The sequence below is a fragment of the Chiloscyllium punctatum genome, chromosome 8 (genome assembly GCF_047496795.1).
Source record: "Chiloscyllium punctatum isolate Juve2018m chromosome 8, sChiPun1.3, whole genome shotgun sequence".
Lineage (NCBI taxonomy): Eukaryota > Metazoa > Chordata > Chondrichthyes > Orectolobiformes > Hemiscylliidae > Chiloscyllium > Chiloscyllium punctatum.
In genome coordinates, this window is record NC_092746.1 from 36,785,584 (window position 1) to 36,804,901 (window position 19,318).

A 19,318-nucleotide genomic window follows, 5' to 3' on the forward strand; every position below is an offset into this window, starting at 1 on the left:
AATCTCCTGTTTCTTCCCCCGCTGTAATTATATTTTTAATGAATGTGGTTACTCTAATTATTCCCAATTTCTCTGTTGTTGTGTAAGTTAATGGCAGACTGTCACTTTAAGAGTCTGATCGAGTGACACAATTGGGATATTATTGGCTATTTTGGGCAGCAAACAGGTTAGTCTAACCTTGCTGCCTACAGAATAAACATCCCCATAACAAAAATCCTTAAACATTTCAGCCTTCTGGTCCTTTTGGCAAGAAATGCCTGGACTTACCAAAGATCTTAGTGCTGAAACATTTAGCTTCCAATCAAGCTCAGATTAGATCCAGGTTTCTGTAACTATTACATACTCTAGGATAAATTCATATTTCTTATTCATATATTTTCATGTTGCACTTCATGCAATTACTTGGATATCTGCCACTATGTTGTTAACAGAATGCAGTTGGTCATTTTCTTTCTGTTCTAGAATTGTGTAAATTTTCCCTCTCCACCTAACTAATTTAAATCTTTCTCATTGTCAGCCTTGCCTTTTTACATGGCATAAATGCTTGTCAGCGGTCTCCCTAACAACATAAACACCTCTATTTAACACTACTAGTTACAATAGGTTCATGTGCAAACTGCATTAAGATCTAATTGAAAAGTGAATACAAGTAACTTTGACGACTGACTGCCTGTTCTAAGACAGCTATCAATGTGGTTTTAACATTAGGTTATCTAATTGTTGCCTCCAGCAAATTTTCAAAAGCTCCAGTGACTCTAATGCAGATTACAGAGCCAGTTGTTTCACAAGGTTGCTCAATAAATCACATCAGAAGGCATTTCCATGAGTCTGATCAATAAACTTAAAAGCACAGCACATGTATGGATATTGAAGAATTATCTTGCAGTACGCTTGGCTGTGCCCTGAGATCTTTTCTTTCCTGAAAGTATTTTAGCCTGAGAGATCAATCAAATAGATTCATTATAAGCTTCGAGAGGCTGAGTCTGACGTCACCACTGTGAAAAATAATTACACACCCACAGTTCTTTAGCACACTCCTGCTTCACTGTCTGTTTTACTGTATTTTTTCAACCATTCAAGGGACAACCATGTTTGTATCCTGTTTTTACAATCATGATGTGAATAAAAGCTCAGATTTGACGTATTCTTGTAATTTAGCAGTGTCACTGCGGACCACACCACTTCACAGCTGATTCCTTGCTCTGCAGCTTCCTGGGGAACAGAAACATAAGTTACCTTCCAATTCTGGACAATTTTGAAGATCTTTCTGAATGTGTTTAGTGAGTACATTGGTTATTTTCATTTAAAAAATGTCAATTTTAAAATGCTATCCAAAATCATGTTGCAGAATCTGGGCAGGTTTGTAAGACAACAGTCAAACTATTGTTTTGCATAATTTTATTTGACTTATTGTCAATTTGCCAGGTCAATTAATTTAAAGTTTATTATTGAAAGCTAAAATGAGATCATGTTCATTATACGGAATTATGCTGATATTTAATTTGCATTGTTTATTATACTTCACAGCAATTCATTTTCACAAATAATTCAATGAAATAAAATATTTTTAGATCATGGTCAGTAATTAGTAAAAGGTGTATTGGTCCAAGGTCTGAAATAACACTTACAGTTGCTAGATGAATTTGGATTTCACCAGTACTGTAAACAAATTCTAAAATATAAGGTTACTTGTTTTGTGTTCTTTGCTCCTTCAGAGGACCAACTCAGATGTAATGGACTGAATTGCCTCCTTCTATGCTGTAACCATTCTAATATTACATTGAAAAATTCAAATTCAAGCAAAATTTACTTGGCTTTGACATGTTTTTCTACACCAAAATGTTATAGCACAAAGTGATGGGATATGTGCTCGAATGTGCAATTTCTCCGATACAGTTGTGCCTGATCTTAGATATGTAATCATGCTTTGTTAGGGACAGACTTTTTAAAAGCAGCATGCGTATGAGGATGGCTGACTGCTAGAAAACAGAAGTGATCTCTGGATAAATACCTGATAGGAAACAACATTGCAGGGCTACAAGGAAAATATGGAGGTTTGGGACTGGCTTAATTGTCATTGCGGAGCGCCAGCCTAAGTACAATGGAGCAAAGGTTTTCTTTCTGAGTTGTATCCACTTTATGACCCTGTTTTAAGTATGACATATACCTTGAATTTGCCTGATTTAAGAAGAGAAATGTCAAAACCAGAGTGGACCATTTACCTCTTTGGGCTTGTTCCACTTCAGTCTGAAGAAAATAAAGTGCGATAAGTCATGGAATGGAGTCGAGTGATTAGAAGCTAAAAGCAGCAGTAAGAACTCAAGAATATTGTAAGAACATGTCGCTGAAGAAATATATATAATACATATATGTATATATATGCTTTCATCATGAAAAAATCTATAGACTGTCTGCAATAGTTCTAACTGTGCTTAATGTAAAGTTGATTATAGCTATGCATTACAAAATACTTTGTGTATTTAAGTTATTTTAATTTATGCAATCTTTCTGCCTTCAAATTTACCTATTAGTAATGAGATTGTATAATATTTACTATTTTATAAACATACTCATGTTTATTTTTATTGCACAATGCATGATCTAATACCAAAATTCTTAGCTCAGAAATATTGAAGTTGTCCTGATCCAATTTGCAATTTATTGGTTATCTGTAAAATGCCTTGATTTTATGAGACCAAATTAGAAGGGTTAGTATGTAGTGCAGATGGCAGCAGGAAGTTACAGAGGGATATAAGCCAATTAAGTGAGTGGGCCAAACACTGGCAAATTGAGTGCGATGTAGGAAAACGTTAGCGCTTTTGTACCTTTTGACCCAAGAAAGATAAACAGGAGTATTTTCTAAATGGTAAGAAACCTGGAGCTATTGAGGAGCAAATAGTTCAAGAGCATAACCCACTAAATAATAGTGAATAGGTGCAAACTGGTGAATGGAAAGTTGTCCTTTTGCTTAAGGAATAGTAATGGGAAAAGTTTTCCCTCAGCTGTGTAGAGTCTGAGCAGTGCAGAAGCTGCTTTACCCATGCTTTCATAGCTGATGTCCAAATGCACTCTCACATTATTCAAAAGCTATTGTCCCAACTTTCGGAAGCTGCTGTCTAGCTCTCTCTTGCATTATTTGCCATCAGAGATATGGCACAGGGTCAATAAGATTAAAAAACTTAAACTTGTGGGCTGAAAGATTGCTGTGGGAGATAGTTTGAATTCATGGGAATTTTCTAAACGAGGTTGTAGCACAGATCGAAATTGCAGATATGATGTTGTGGATACCCATAGAGACATGGTTGCAAGGGTAGCAGGGCTGGGAACTAAATAACCAAAAACACAGATCCTGTGGAAAAGATAGGCAGATGGGCAGAAGTTAATAAGAATTAAAATTAAATTAATGGCAAGAAGTGAGATAGTCAGAAAGTGCAGACTCTGTGGGGGTAGAATTGAAGAACCACAACAGGAAAAAGAGCCTAATGAAGTTATCATTTCATATCTGGCAGAGATTTTCCTGCACGTCCACCCACTTCATCTACTGCCTTCGTTGTTCTTGATGTGGTCTCCTTTACATCAGGGAGACAGAACAGCAACTTACAGAACGGTTCAGATAATTGGGTTCACTGGGTTACATGTACCAAACAACCCCACCGTCCTATGGCTAACCACTTTAGGTCCCCCTCCCATTCCCTCAAGGACATGAAGTCCTGGGCCTCCTCCACCACCAAATCAAAATCACCTGCCAACTGGAGGAAGTATGCCTTACGTTCTACCTCGGGACCCTTCAACCACATGGCATCAGCATCGACTTAACCAGTTTCCAACCCTTCAACTCAGCATCACCCTCTTGACCTGTCCTACCTGTCCATCTTCCTTCCCACCTATCAGCTCCATTCTCCCCATCGACCTATCACAATTACCTCCCACCCTGCATCCAATATTGCCTTCCCACCTATCTTCTCCCCAGCCCCACTCCCACTCCTATTTATTTTTCAACCCCTTCCCCCCAATGTTCCTGATGAAGGGCTTATGCCTGAAACGTCAACTCTCCTTGGATGCTGTTTGACCTGCTGTGCTTTTCCAGAGCCACACTTTCCAACTCTGACTCTTCAGCATTGGGGATACAGGCCATCTAGCAATAGTCAGGATGTGGGGAAGAAAATAAATCAGGAATTAGAGGAGGTATGTAAGAAAGATGTTACTACAATAATCCCGAGGGACTTCAATATGCAGGTTGACTGGAAAAATCAGGTTGGTGGTAGATCTCAAGGAATTTGTGGAATATCTACTGGCGGGTTTAATGAGTGAGTTTATGTTGAAGGAACCCCTTGGGGTCAGTGACGATAATATGATAGAATTCACCCTGCAGTTTGAGAGGGAGAAGCTGGAATAGATGTAACAGAACTACAGATTTAGGGCAATGAACCCAAACTATAGTTCGGGTATACAGGAGGTTGAGAGTAGGCAGGTTCAAAATAGGTTTCAGGGTCTCAAGAGGGCACTGGCAATCGAGAAGGTGGTTTGAAGTCTGTCTATTCCAATGCCAGGAGCATCCGGAATAAGGCAGGTCAACTTGCAACATGGGTTGGTACCTGGGATTTCGATGTTGTGGCCATTTCAGACACGTGGGTAGAGTAGGGACAGAAATGGTTGTTGCAGATTTCAGGATTTAAATGTTTCAGTAAGAACAGAGATGGTAAAAGAGGGGGAGGTGTAGCATTGTTAGTCAAAGACAGTATCATGGCTGCAGAAAGGACGCTTGAGGACTCGTCAACTGATTTAGTATGGGCTGAGATTAGAAACAGGAAAGGAGAGATCACCTGGTTGGAAGTTTTCTATAGGCTTCTGAATAGTTCCAGAGATTTAGAGGAAAGGATAGCAAAGATGATTCTCAATAGGAGCACTTCAACTTCCCAAGTATTGACTGGGAATACTATAGTTCAAGTACTTTAGATGGGTCAGTTTTGTCTATTGTGTGCAGGAGGGTTTCCTGACACAGTATGTAGTCAGGCCAACACAGGTTGAGGCCACATTAGATTTGGTACTGGGTGATGAACCTGGCCATGTGTTAGATTTGGAGGTAGGTGAGCACTTTGGTGATAGTGACCACAATTCAGTTATGTTTACTTTAGCAATGGAAAGGAATTGGTATACACCGGAGGGCAAGAGCTGCAGCTGGGGGAAAGGCAATTACAATGCAATCAGACAAGATTTAGAATGCATAGAATGGGGAAGGAAAGTGCAGGGGATGGGCACAATAGAAATGTGGAGCTTATTCAAGAAATAGCTACTGTGTGTCCTTGATAAGTATGTACCAGTCAGGCAGAGAGGAAGTTATCGAGCGCAGGAGCCATGGTTTACTAAGGAAGTTGAATCTCTTGTCATGAAGAAGAAGGCTCATATTAGGTTGAGACATGAAGGCTCAGCTGGGGTGATTGAGAGTTACAAGTCAGCCAGGAAAGACCGAAAGAGAGAGCTAAGTTGAGTGCGGTGGGGACATAAGAAGTTGCTGGCAGATAGGATCAGGGAAAATCCGAAAGCTTTCTATCGGTATATAAGGGTTAAAAGAATGACTAGAATAAGATTAGAACCAATCAAGGACAGTAGTGGGAAGTTTTGCATGGAGTCAGAGGAGACAGGGGATATGATAAATGAACATTTTTCATCAGTATTCACACTGGAAAAAGATAATGCTGTCGAGGAGAATACTGAAAAACAGGCTACTAGACTAGATAGGATTGAGGTTAGAAAGGAGGTTGTGTTAGAAATTCTGGAAAGTGTGAAAATAGATAAATCGCCTGGGCCAGATGGATTTATCCTAGGATTCTTTGGGAAGCCAGAGAGGAGATTTCAGAGCCTTTGGCTTTGATCTTTATGTTGCCATTGTCTACAGGAATAGTACCAGAAGACTGGAGGATAGCAAATGTTGTCCCCTTGTTCAAGAAAGGGAGTAGAGACAACCATGGTAATTATAGACCAGTGAGCCTTACTTCAATTGTGGGTAAAGTATTGGAAAAGAGATAGGATTTATAATCATCTTGATAGGAGTAAGTTGATTAGGGATAGTCAACATGATTTTGTGAAAGGTAGGTCATGCCTCACAAACCTTACTGAGTTATTTGAGAAGGTGACCAAACAGGTGGATAAGGGTAAAGTTGTTGATGTGGTGTACATGGGTTTCAGTAAGGCATTTGATAAGGTTCCCCTTGGTAGGCTACTGCACAAAATATGGAGGCATGGGATTGAGGGCGATATAGCAGTTTGGATCAGAATTAGGCCAGCTGAAAGAAGACAGAGATTGATGGCTGATGGGAAATGTTCATCCTGGAGTTCAGTTACTAGTGGGGTTCCACAAGGATCTGTTTTGGGGCCACTGCTGTTTGTCATTTCTTTAAATGACCTGGATGATGGCAAAGAAGATGAGTTTGTAAATTTGCAGACAACAGTAAGGTCGGTAGGGTTAAGGCCAGTGCCAAAGGATGTTGTAGGTTACAGAGGGACATTGATAAGCTGCAGAGCTGGGCTGAGTGGTGGCAAATGGAGTTTAATGTGGAAAAGTGAGAGGTGATTCACTTTGGAAGGAGTAACAGGAATGCAGAGTACTGGATGAATGGTAAGATTCTTGGTAGTGTAGATGAGCAGAGGGATCTCGGTATTCACGTACAGAGGGCCCTAAAAGTTGCCACCCAGGTTGATAGGGTTGTTAAGAAGGCATACAGTGTTTTAGCCTTTATTAGTAGAGGGAACACATTTCAGAACCATGAGGTCATGCTGCAGGTGTGCAAACCTCTTATGCAGCCACAATTGGAGTATTGCATATAGTTCTGGTCACCACATTAAGGAAGGATGTGGAAGCTTTGGAAAGAGTTCATAGAGATTTACTAGGATGTGCCTGGTATGGAGGGAAGGTCTTACGAGGAAAGGCTGAGGGACATGAGGCTGTTTTCATTACAGAGAAGAAGGCTGAGAGGTGACTTCATTGAGACAGATAATCGGAGGGTTAGATAGGGTGGACAGTGAGAGCCTTTTTCCTCAGATGGCAATGGCTAGCACGAGGGAACATAGCTTTAAATTGAGGGATATAGATTAAGGACAGATGTCAAAGGTAGTTTCTTTATTCAGAATAGTAGGGATGTGGAACACAATGCCTGCAACAGTAGTAGACTCGCAAACTTTAAGGGCATTTAAATGATCATTGATAGGCATATGGATGAGAATGGAATGGTGTAGGTTAGATTGGCTTCAGACTGGTTTCACAGGGTGGCGCAACATTGAGGGCAAAAGGGTCTGCACTGCGCTGTAATGTTCTATGTATGCTCTATGTTCTGTGTACAATTGAGTAAAAATAACTACAAAGACATGAGGGAAGAGCTGGCCAGACCGGATTGGAAAAGGAGCCTAAGGGAGGAGGATTGGTAGGAGCTTGTGGCAGTTACTTGGGAGGCACAGTAGAAATTTATCTCAAGGAGGAAGAAATATACTCAGGGGAGGAGATGGAAACCATGGCTGACAAGGGAAGTCAGTGACAGCATGAAAGCAAAAGAATGTAAAAGCATGCAATGTGGAGAAAGTTAGCGGGAAACCAGAGAATTATAAAGCCTTTTAAAAACCAGCAAAGGGCATCTAAAATTGCAGTAAGGAGGGGAGAAATTTAAGGTATCTCTAACGTATGCAGCTGTACAGGACCTTGGTTAGGCCACATTTGGAGTACTGTGTGCAGTTCTGGTCACCTCACTTTAGGAAAGATGTGGAAGCTTTGGAGAGGGTGCAGAGAAGATTTACCAGGATGTTGCCTGGAATGGAGAATAGGTCGTACGAGGATAGGTTGAGAGTTCTCGGCCTTTTCTCGGTGGAACGGCGAAGGATGAGGGGTGACTTGATCGAGGTTTATAAGATGATCAGAGGAATAGATAGAGTAGACAGTCAGAAACTTTTCCCCCGGGTACAACAGAGTGTTACAAGGGGACATAAATTTAAGGTGAAGAGTGGAAGGTATAGGGGAGATGTCAGGGGTGGGTTCTTTACCCAGAGAGTGGTGGGGGCATGGAATGCACTGCCTGTGGGAGTGGCAGAGTCAGAATCATTGGTGACCTTTAAGCGGCATTTGGATAGGTACATGGATGGGTGCTTAATCTAGGATAGAAGTTCGGCACAACATCGTGGGCCGAAGGGCCTGTTCTGTGCTGTATTGTTCTATGTTCTATGTTCTATGTATATAGTAATATAAAAGGAGATTGTAAAACTTATTTTAGATATTTAAAAGGCAAGGGAGAGGCGAGAGTGGACATTGGACTGCTGGAGAATGAGGCTGGAAAAGCATTAAAAGGGAACAAAGAAACGGTACACCACACCTTAGAATTCTGAAGGAGATAGCTGAGGAGATAGTGGAGACACTGGGGATGATCTTTCAGGAATTACTGGAGTCAAGGAGGGTCTCAGAGGAACAGAGAATGGCTAATGTAACAGCACTGTTTAATAAGAGAGAGAAGCAGAAGATAGAAAATTATAGCTAGTTAGCCTGATCTTAGTTGTTGGGAAGATTTTGCGAAGTACTTGGAAGTATATGGGAAAATAGGGCTGAGTCAGCATGACTTTATTTTGCTGGGATGGGGGGGGAGGTGGGAGGGGGTGGGGGTGCTTGACAAATCTGTTGAATTCTTTGAGGTGCTAACAAGCAAATTAGTCAAAGGAGAGCCAGCGGACTTGATCTATTTTGATTTCCATAAGGTGTTTGACAAGGTGTTGCACAAAAGGTCAAAATAAGATAAGAGCCCATTGTGTTCGGAGCGAAGTACCGGCATGGATAGAGGATTGGCTGACTGGCAGAAGGCAGAGTGGGGATAAAGGAGTCTTTTTTCAGGCTGGCAGCTGGTGACAGTGGAGTCCCACCGGGGTCAGTGTTGGGACCACAACCACTCACTTTATACATTAACAATCTGCACAAAGAAACTGAGGGCTCAGCTTGCACATGAGTCAGATGGATAGAGAAGCGACAGAAAGCAGGCTGGGAGAGTGGGCAAAAAAGTGGCAGATGGAATACAATGTGGGAAGGTGTGAGGTTATGCACTTTGATAGGAACAATAGAGGTGCAGACATTTTGCTTGATGGGGAAAAGCTTTGGTAATCTGAAGGATGAAGGGATTTAGGATGTCCGCTTCAGGATTCCCTTATGGTTGACAAGCAGGGTCAGTTGGCTGTTAGAAGGAAAAATGCAATGTGAGCATTTATGATAAGAGGACGAGAATACAAGAGCAGAGACATACTGTGGAGGCTGGGTAAGACTTTGGTCAGACAGCATTTGGAATATTGTGTACCATTTTGAGCCCCATATCTAAGGTAGGATGTGCTGGCGAAGGATGGGTCCAGAGAATGATTCCAGGGATGAATGGCTTACCATTATGGAAAGCAGTTGAGGGCTCTCTGTCTGTACTTGACGGAGTTTGGAAGGATGAAGGTGGATCTCTTTGAAACGATAGAATACAGACAGCCCTGGATGGTGTGGTCATGGAGAAAAGGTTTTCACCAGTAGGAGAGTCTAGGTCCTGAAGGCACAGCCTCTGTGAAGGGACAACCATTTAGTCCTGAGATGAGGAAGAATTTCTTCAGCCAATAGGTGGTGAATTCAGGCTGTGGAGACCCAGTCATTGACAGTATGTAAAGCAGGGTTTAGGTAGATTCTTGATTAGTAAGGGGGTCAAAGGTTACAGGGAGAAGGCAGGGCAGTGGATTTATCAGCCACGATAAAATGGCAGAGCAGTTTAGATGGGCCAAATGATCTGATTGTCCTCCAATACCTTACTGTCTTATGTCAAATATTTTAATGAAGGTTCCCAAAGCTAACTTTAAAAACCTACCATTTATACAAATATAAATCTTTGTTCAGACTTAAGACTAAAGTTGAATATTTATTCAATTAATTAAACTTCAAGATAAATGTTATGGTCAGTCCTGCCAAGATGTTCCTTTACAAAAAGTTATAAAAGCAAACAGTTTTTATTGTATAATGCTAGATGCAAATTCACCTGATCCCTAGCTCTTCCGCAACATTTTGCTTGACAAAATTATCTTGAATATATCCCCTGAAGTCATTTGCTGTTACTGAAAATTTACTTTCTACACCCTATAAGATGATTAAAGTTTCACATGATTGTGGTATTATTCTGGTTAGATGCACTCTGGAACACAGAACTTCGGTGTAGGAGTAACTAACTGGCTCTTACGCCTGCCTTAGTGCTGATTCCTGAAGCAGGGCTTATGCCCGAAACGTCGATTCTCCTGCTCCTTGGATGCTGCATGACCTGCTGTGCTTGTCCAGCAACACATTTTTCAGCTCAGTGCTCAAAAGAATAGCATTAGAATTTGTATTCAAATTTGATTTTATTGTCACATGTACGCAAGGGCAATGAAAAGTGGATAAAGTTGCCTCTTCGGCACAAAGGTGCAGAGGAAAAAATCTTAGGTATAAATTAGAAAAATAAAGAAACAAATTCAAAAGTTCTCACTCGCTCAGGAAATCTCTGCACTTGCACAAGCAGGAATGGCCACCTCACCTAACTTCACTTCCTGTTACCTTTGCCTCTCACTCAGTCCAAGAGCAAAATGGCCCACAATAGACCAGAATAAGCCGTGACAACGGGGCGCTGCTGGTCATTTGGCTCTCACCCACTATGAGTAAAGGTCCCTCGAAGCTGCAGGTCATCTAGTCACAAGGAAGGTCTGTGCATGTTGCTCAGTGAGAAAACATGTTGACTTCTGATTCCGCACCTTACTGGCATACTTTGCAACTCAAAGGTTCAGGGAGTGGTAGAAAATATTAGAAGGAATGTGAGCCAAAGATCCTGACTCTCACTGCCTTAGGTAGGACCTGGACTGACCTTGATTTGCTTTGTTGTGATCTCCTGAAGGATGTCCCCCTTGACTGGACTGACAACTGTGTCAAGCTTCCTGGCTTTGTGTCTAGTATTAAATGGTGCAAAATTGGCCTGGCCTTCCTGGCTGACAGTGCAATGTATGTTATGACAAAGGGGTAAACGCTCCTGCTTAATTTAAAACCAGCAACACAGAGAAGATTTATCCCATCAGTAATCTATAAATGTTCAAGAGGCCAAGAACGATTTAAAGTAAAAATTATCAACTTTATTTCTTGAAGTATAATTGAAGACAGAGAATAATTAATTAACGACTTTACAACACTGTCCTCTAATCTATCATTTACCTTCCCTTTCCACAACACTTGTCCAATAAAACTCTCAATTAAAATTTACAAAATAAAACTTCCTATCTCAAAACCAGACAGCTTTCTGTTCTTCTATTTGGATCTTCTTGTGTCTTCTTCTCTTTTCCATAAGAATTCTGCTTCACAGGTTACTGATCGATAAAGGTACCCTTAAGAGAGCTATTTTTCAGCCAGGCGTTTTAGTGAACTGCCACTAAACCGCCAAAAACACCACTTTCACAAACACCGCCAAAAACACCGCTTCCATAAACACTACCAAAAACACAACTTCCATAAACACCACCAAAAACACGGCTTCCACAAACACCGCTGAAAGCACCACTTCCGCAACCACCGCCGTAAACACCACTTCCACAATCACCGCCAAAGACACCACTTCCACAAACACCACTGAAAACACCGCTTCCGCAAACACCACCAAAAACACCGCTTCCACAAACATCACCAAAAACACCGCTTCCGCAAACACCACTGAAAACACCGCTTCCACAAACACCACCAAAATCACCGCTTCCACAAACATCACCAAAAACACCACTTCCACAAACACTGCCGAAAACACCGTTTCCACAAACATCACCAAAAACACCACTTCCAAAAATACCGCTTCCACATACATCACCAAAAACACCGTTTCCACATACATCACCAAAAACACCGCTTCCACAAACATCACTAAAAACATCACTTCTGCAAACACCACCAAAAACACCGCTTCAACAAACACCGCTGAAAACACCGCTTCCACAAACATCACCAAAAACACCGTTAGTGCAAACACTGCCGAAAACACCGCTTCCACAAACATAACCAAAAACACCACCAAAAACACCGCTTCCACAAACACTGCTGAAAACACCGCTTCCACAAACATCACCAAAAACACTGCTTCCGCAAACACCACCAAAAACACCACTTCCACAAACATCACTAAAAACACAACTTCTGCAAACACCACCAAAAACACTGCTTCCACAAATATCACCAAAAACACCACTTCTGCAAACATCACCAAAAACACCGCTTCCACAAACACCGCTGAAAACACCGCTTCCACAAACATCACCAAAAACACCACCAAAAACACCGCTTCCACACACAGCTGAAAACACCGCTTCCACAAATTTTGCCAAAAACACCACTTCTGCAAACACCACCGAAAACACAGCTTCCACAAACACCACCGAAAACACAGCTTCCACAAACACTGCAGAAAACACCGCTTCCACAAACACTACCGAAAACACCGCTTCCACAAACACCACCGAAAACATCGCTTCCGCAAAAACCACCAAAAACAGCGCTTCCGCAAACACCACCACAAACACCGCTTCCACAAACATCACCAAAAACACCACTTCTGCAAACATCACCAAAAACCACTGAAAACACAGCTTCCGCAAACAACACCAATAACACAGCTTCCGCAAACACCACCGAAAACACCGCTTCCACAAACACCACCAAAAACACCGCTTCAACAAACACCACCGAAAAAACCACTTCAACAAACATCGCCGAAAACACCGCTTCTGCAAACATCACCAAAAACACCGCTTCTGCAAACATCACCAAAAACACCACTTCTGCAAACACCACTGAAAACACCGCTTCCACACACACCACTGAAAACACCGCTTCCACAAATATTGCCAAAAACACCGCTTCTGCAAACACCACTGAAAACACCGCTTCCCCACACACCACTGAAAACACCGCTTCCACAAATATTGCCAAAAACACCGCTTCTGCAAACACCACTGAAAACACCGCTTCCCCACACACCACTGAAAACACCACTTCTGCAAACATCACCAAAAACACCACTTCCGCAAACACCACCGAAAACACCGCTTCCACAAAACCACCAAAAACACCGCTTCCACAAACACCAAAAACACAGCTTTCGCAAACACCACCAAAAACACCACTTCTGCAAACATCACTGAAAACACCACTTCTGCAAACACCACTGAAAACACTGCTTCCACACACACCACTGAAAACACCGCTTCCACAAATATTGCCAAAAACACCGCTTCCGCAAACACCACTGAAAATACCGCTTCCACACACACCACTGAAAACACCGCTTCCACAAATATTGCCAAAAACACCGCTTCCGCAAATACCACCAAAAACATCGCTTCCACAAACACCACCGAAAACACCACTTCCACAAACACCACTGAAAACACCAATTCCACAAATATTGCCAAAAACACAGCTTCTGCAAACACCACTGAAAACACCACTTCCACAAACACTGCCGAAAACACCGCCTCCACAAACACCGCCAAAATCACGACTTCCATAAACGCCACCGAAAACACCGCTTCCACAAAAACCACCAAAAACACCACTTCAACAAACATCGCTGAAAACACCGCTTCCACAAACATCACCAAAAACACCGCTTCCACAAACACCGCTTCCACAAACACCACCAAAAACACTGCTTCGACAAACATCACCCAAAACACCACTTCCGCAAACACCACCGAAAACAGCACTTCCGCAAACACCACCAAAAACACCACTTCCGCAAACATCACCACAAACACAGCTTCCACAAACACCGCTTCCACAAACACCACCAAAAACACAAATTCCACAAACACCACCAAAAACACCACTTCCACAAACACAACCAAAAACACTGCTTCCACAAACACCACCAAAAACATAGCTTCCACAAACACCGCTACAAACACCGCAGAAAACACTGCTTCCACAAACACCGCCGAAAAAACCACTTCCACAAAAACCACCAAAAACACCGCTTCCACAAACACCACCGAAAACACCGCTTCAACAAACATCGCTGAAAACACCGCTTCCGCAAACACCACCAAAAACACCGCTTCCGCAAATACCAAAAACACAGCTTTCGCAAACACCACCAAAAACACCACTTCTGCAAACATCACCGAAAACAACGCTTCCTCAAACACCACCGAAAACAACGCTTCCTCAAACACCACCAAAAACAACGCTTTCTCAAATATCGCCAAAAACACCACTTCCGCAAACACCGCCGAAAACACTGCTTCCACAAATATCATCAAAAACAATGCTTCCACAAACATCGCAAAAAATCCACCACTTCCACAAACACCACTTCCATAAACATCACCAAAACACCACTTCTGCAAACACTGCTGAAAACACCGCTTCCACAAACACCACCGAAAACACCGCTTCCACAAACACCACTGAAAACACCGATTCCACAAATATTGCCAAAAACCCAGCTTCTGCAAACACCACTGAAACACCACTTCCACAAACACCACTGAAAACACCGATTCCATAAATATTGCCAAAAACACAGCTTCTGCAAACACCAATGAAACACCACTTCCGCAACCACTGGCGAAAACACCGCTTCCACAAATATCACCAAAAACAACGCTTCCACAAACATCGCAAAAAAACCCACCGCTTCCGCAAACACCGCTGAAAACACCACTTCCATAAACACCAACAAAAACACCGCTTCCACAAACACCACCGAAAGCACCATTTCCGCAAACACCACCGAAAACATCGCTTCCATAAACACCACCAAAAACACCATTTCCACAAACACCACTGAAAACACAGCTTCCGCAAACACCACCATAATCACCGCTTCCACAAACACCACCATAATCACTGCTTCCACAAACACCACTGAAACACCGCTTTCACAAACATCACCGAAAACACTGCTTCCACAAACACCGCTGAAAACACCACTTCCACAAACACCACCAAAAACACCGCTTCCACAAACACCACCGAAAACACCACTTCCGCAAACACCACCAAAATCACCGCTTCCACAAACATCACCGAAAATATTGCTTCCACAAACACCGCCGAAAACACTGCTTCCACACACATCACCAAAAACACCGCTTTCACAAACACCACCAAAAACACAGCTTCCACAAACACCGCTTCCACAAACACCACCAAAAACACCGCTTCCACAAACACCACCAAAAACATCGCTTCCACAAACACCGCTTCCACAAACACCACCAAAAACACCGCTTCCACAAACACCGCTGAAAACACCGCTTCCACAAACACCACTGAAAACACTGATTCCACAAATATTGCCAAAAACACAGCTTCTGCAAACACCACTGAAAACACCACTTCCACAAACACCACTGAAAACACCGATTCCACAAATATTGCCAAAAACACAGCTTCCACAAACACCACCGAAAACACCGCTTCCGCAAACTCCACTGAAAACACCGCTTCCACAAACATCACCAAAAACACAGCTTCTGCAAACACCACCAAAAACACCACTTCCGCAAACACCGCCGAAAACACTGCTTCCACAAATATCACCAAAAACAACGCTTCCACAAACATCGCAAAAAAACCCACTGCTTCCGCAAACACCGCTGAAAACACCACTTCCATAAACACCACCAAAAACACCGCTTCCACAAACACCACCGAAAGCAGCACTTCCGCAAACACTACCGAAAACATTGCTTCCATAAACACCACCGAAAACACCATTTCCACAAACACCACCAAAAACACTGCTTCCACAAACACCACCATAATCGCCGCTTCCACAAACATCACCGAAAACACCGCTTCCAGAAACACCACCGAAAACACTGCTTCCACAAACACTGCTGAAAACACCACTTCCACAAACGCCACCAAAAACACCGCTTCCACAAACACCACCGAAAACATAGCTTCTGCAAACACCACTGAAAACACTGCTTCCACAAACACCGCTGAAAACACAGCTTCAACAAACACCACCGAAAACACCGCTTCCGCAAACACCACTGAAAACACTGCTTCTGCAAACACCACCAAAAACACCACTTCCGCAAACACCGCCGAAAATACTGCTTCCACAAATACCACCAAAAACAACGCTTCCACAAATATTGCAAAAAAACCCACCGCTTCCGCAAGCACTGCTGAAAGCACCACTTCCATAAACACCAACAAAAACACCGCTTCCTCAAACACCACCGAAAGCACCACTTCCGCAAGCACCACCGAAAACATCGCTTCCATAAACACCACCGAAAACACCGCTTCCACAAACACCACCGGAAACACCGCTTCCGCAAACACCACTGAAAACACAGCTTCCATAATCACCACCAAAAACACCACTTCCGCAAACACCGCCGAAAACACTGCTTCCACAAATATCACCAAAAACAACGCTTCCACAAACATCGCAAAAAACCCCACCACTTCCGCAAACGCCGCTGAAAGCACCACTTCCATAAACACCAACAAAAACACCGCTTCCACAAACACCGCCGAAAGCACCACTTCTGCAAACACCACCGCAAACATCGCTTCCATAAACACCACCGAAAACACCGCTTCCACAAACACCACCGGAAACACCATTTCCACAAACACCACTGAAAACACAGCTTCCATAATCACCATAGAAAACACCGCTTCCGCAAACACCGTTGAAAACACCGCTTCTGCAAACACCACCAAAAAAACCACTTCCACAAACACCACCAAAAACACCACTTCCACAAACACCACCAAAAACACCGCTTCCACAAACACCACCAAAAACACAGCTTCCACAAACACCGCTTCCACAAACACCACCAAAAACACAGCTTCCACAAACACCGCTTCCACAAACACCACCAAAAACATCGCTTCCACAAACACCGCTTCCACAAACACCACCAAAAACACCGCTTCCACAAACACCACTGAAAACACCGCTTCCACAAACACCACTGAAAACACCGATTCCACAAATATTGCCAAAAACACAGCTTCTGCAAACACCACTGAAACACCACTTCCACAAACACCACTGAAAACACCGATTCCACAAATATTGCCAAAAACACAGCTTCCACAAACACCACCGAAAACACCGCTTCCGCAAACTCCACTGAAAACACCACTTCCGCAAACACCGCCGAAAACACTGCTTCCACAAATATCACCAAAAACACTGCTTCCACAAACACCGCTTCCACAAACACCACCAAAAACACAGCTTCCACAAACACCGCTTCCACAAACACCACCAAAAACACCGCTTCCACAAACACCACCAAAAACATCGCTTCCACAAACACCGCTTCCACAAACACCACCAAAAACACCGCTTCCACAAACACCGCTGAAAACACCGCTTCCACAAACACCACTGAAAACACTGATTCCACAAATATTGCCAAAAACACAGCTTCTGCAAACACCACTGAAAACACCACTTCCACAAACACCACTGAAAACACCGATTCCACAAATATTGCCAAAAACACAGCTTCCACAAACACCACCGAAAACACCGCTTCCGCAAACTCCACTGAAAACACCGCTTCCACAAACATCACCAAAAACACAGCTTCTGCAAACACCACCAAAAACACCACTTCCGCAAACACCGCCGAAAACACTGCTTCCACAAATATCACCAAAAACAACGCTTCCACAAACATCGCAAAAAAACCCACTGCTTCCGCAAACACCGCTGAAAACACCACTTCCATAAACACCACCAAAAACACCGCTTCCACAAACACCACCGAAAGCAGCACTTCCGCAAACACTACCGAAAACATTGCTTCCATAAACACCACCGAAAACACCATTTCCACAAACACCACCAAAAACACTGCTTCCACAAACACCACCATAATCGCCGCTTCCACAAACATCACCGAAAACACCGCTTCCAGAAACACCACCGAAAACACTGCTTCCACAAACACTGCTGAAAACACCACTTCCACAAACGCCACCAAAAACACCGCTTCCACAAACACCACCGAAAACATAGCTTCTGCAAACACCACTGAAAACACTGCTTCCACAAACACCGCTGAAAACACAGCTTCAACAAACACCACCGAAAACACCGCTTCCGCAAACACCACTGAAAACACTGCTTCTGCAAACACCACCAAAAACACCACTTCCGCAAACACCGCCGAAAATACTGCTTCCACAAATACCACCAAAAACAACGCTTCCACAAATATTGCAAAAAAACCCACCGCTTCCGCAAGCACTGCTGAAAGCACCACTTCCATAAACACCAACAAAAACACCGCTTCCTCAAACACCACCGAAAGCACCACTTCCGCAAGCACCACCGAAAACATCGCTTCCATAAACACCACCGAAAACACCGCTTCCACAAACACCACCGGAAACACCGCTTCCGCAAACACCACTGAAAACACAGCTTCCATAATCACCACCAAAAACACCACTTCCGCAAACACCGCCGAAAACACTGCTTCCACAAATATCACCAAAAACAACGCTTCCACAAACATCGCAAAAAACCCCACCACTTCCGCAAACGCCGCTGAAAGCACCACTTCCATAAACACCAACAAAAACACCGCTTCCACAAACACCGCCGAAAGCACCACTTCTGCAAACACCACCGCAAACATCGCTTCCATAAACACCACCGAAAACACCGCTTCCACAAACACCACCGGAAACACCATTTCCACAAACACCACTGAAAACACAGCTTCCATAATCACCATAGAAAACACCGCTTCCGCAAACACCGTTGAAAACACCGCTTCTGCAAACACCACCAAAAAAACCACTTCCACAAACACCACCAAAAACACCACTTCCACAAACACCACCAAAAACACCGCTTCCACAAACACCACCAAAAACACAGCTTCCACAAACACCGCTTCCACAAACACCACCAAAAACACAGCTTCCACAAACACCGCTTCCACAAACACCACCAAAAACATCGCTTCCACAAACACCGCTTCCACAAACACCACCAAAAACACCGCTTCCACAAACACCACTGAAAACACCGCTTCCACAAACACCACTGAAAACACCGATTCCACAAATATTGCCAAAAACACAGCTTCTGCAAACACCACTGAAAACACCGATTCCACAAATATTGCCAAAAACACAGCTTCTGCAAACACCACTGAAACACCACTTCCACAAACACCACTGAAAACACCGATTCCACAAATATTGCCAAAAACACAGCTTCCACAAACACCACCGAAAACACCGCTTCCGCAAACTCCACTGAAAACACCA

The 19,318-nt window shown here is 43.2% G+C and overlaps 1 protein-coding gene across 3 annotated transcripts in view; it reads left to right on the forward strand.

Moving 5' to 3' along the window:
* Window positions 1-1,056: 1,056 nt before the first annotated feature.
* Window positions 1,057-19,318, forward strand: part of dgkb (diacylglycerol kinase, beta) — an 801,318-nt gene continuing 783,056 nt past the window's right edge. For 2 of the 3 annotated variants that reach the window (XM_072575379.1, XM_072575382.1), the window contains exon 1: window positions 1,057-1,280. The gene's annotated coding sequence lies outside the window, so the exon portion shown is untranslated. Of the gene's footprint in view, window positions 1,281-2,222; window positions 2,331-19,318 lie in introns of those variants that run through there. The other variant, XM_072575380.1, reaches the window with a different exon arrangement.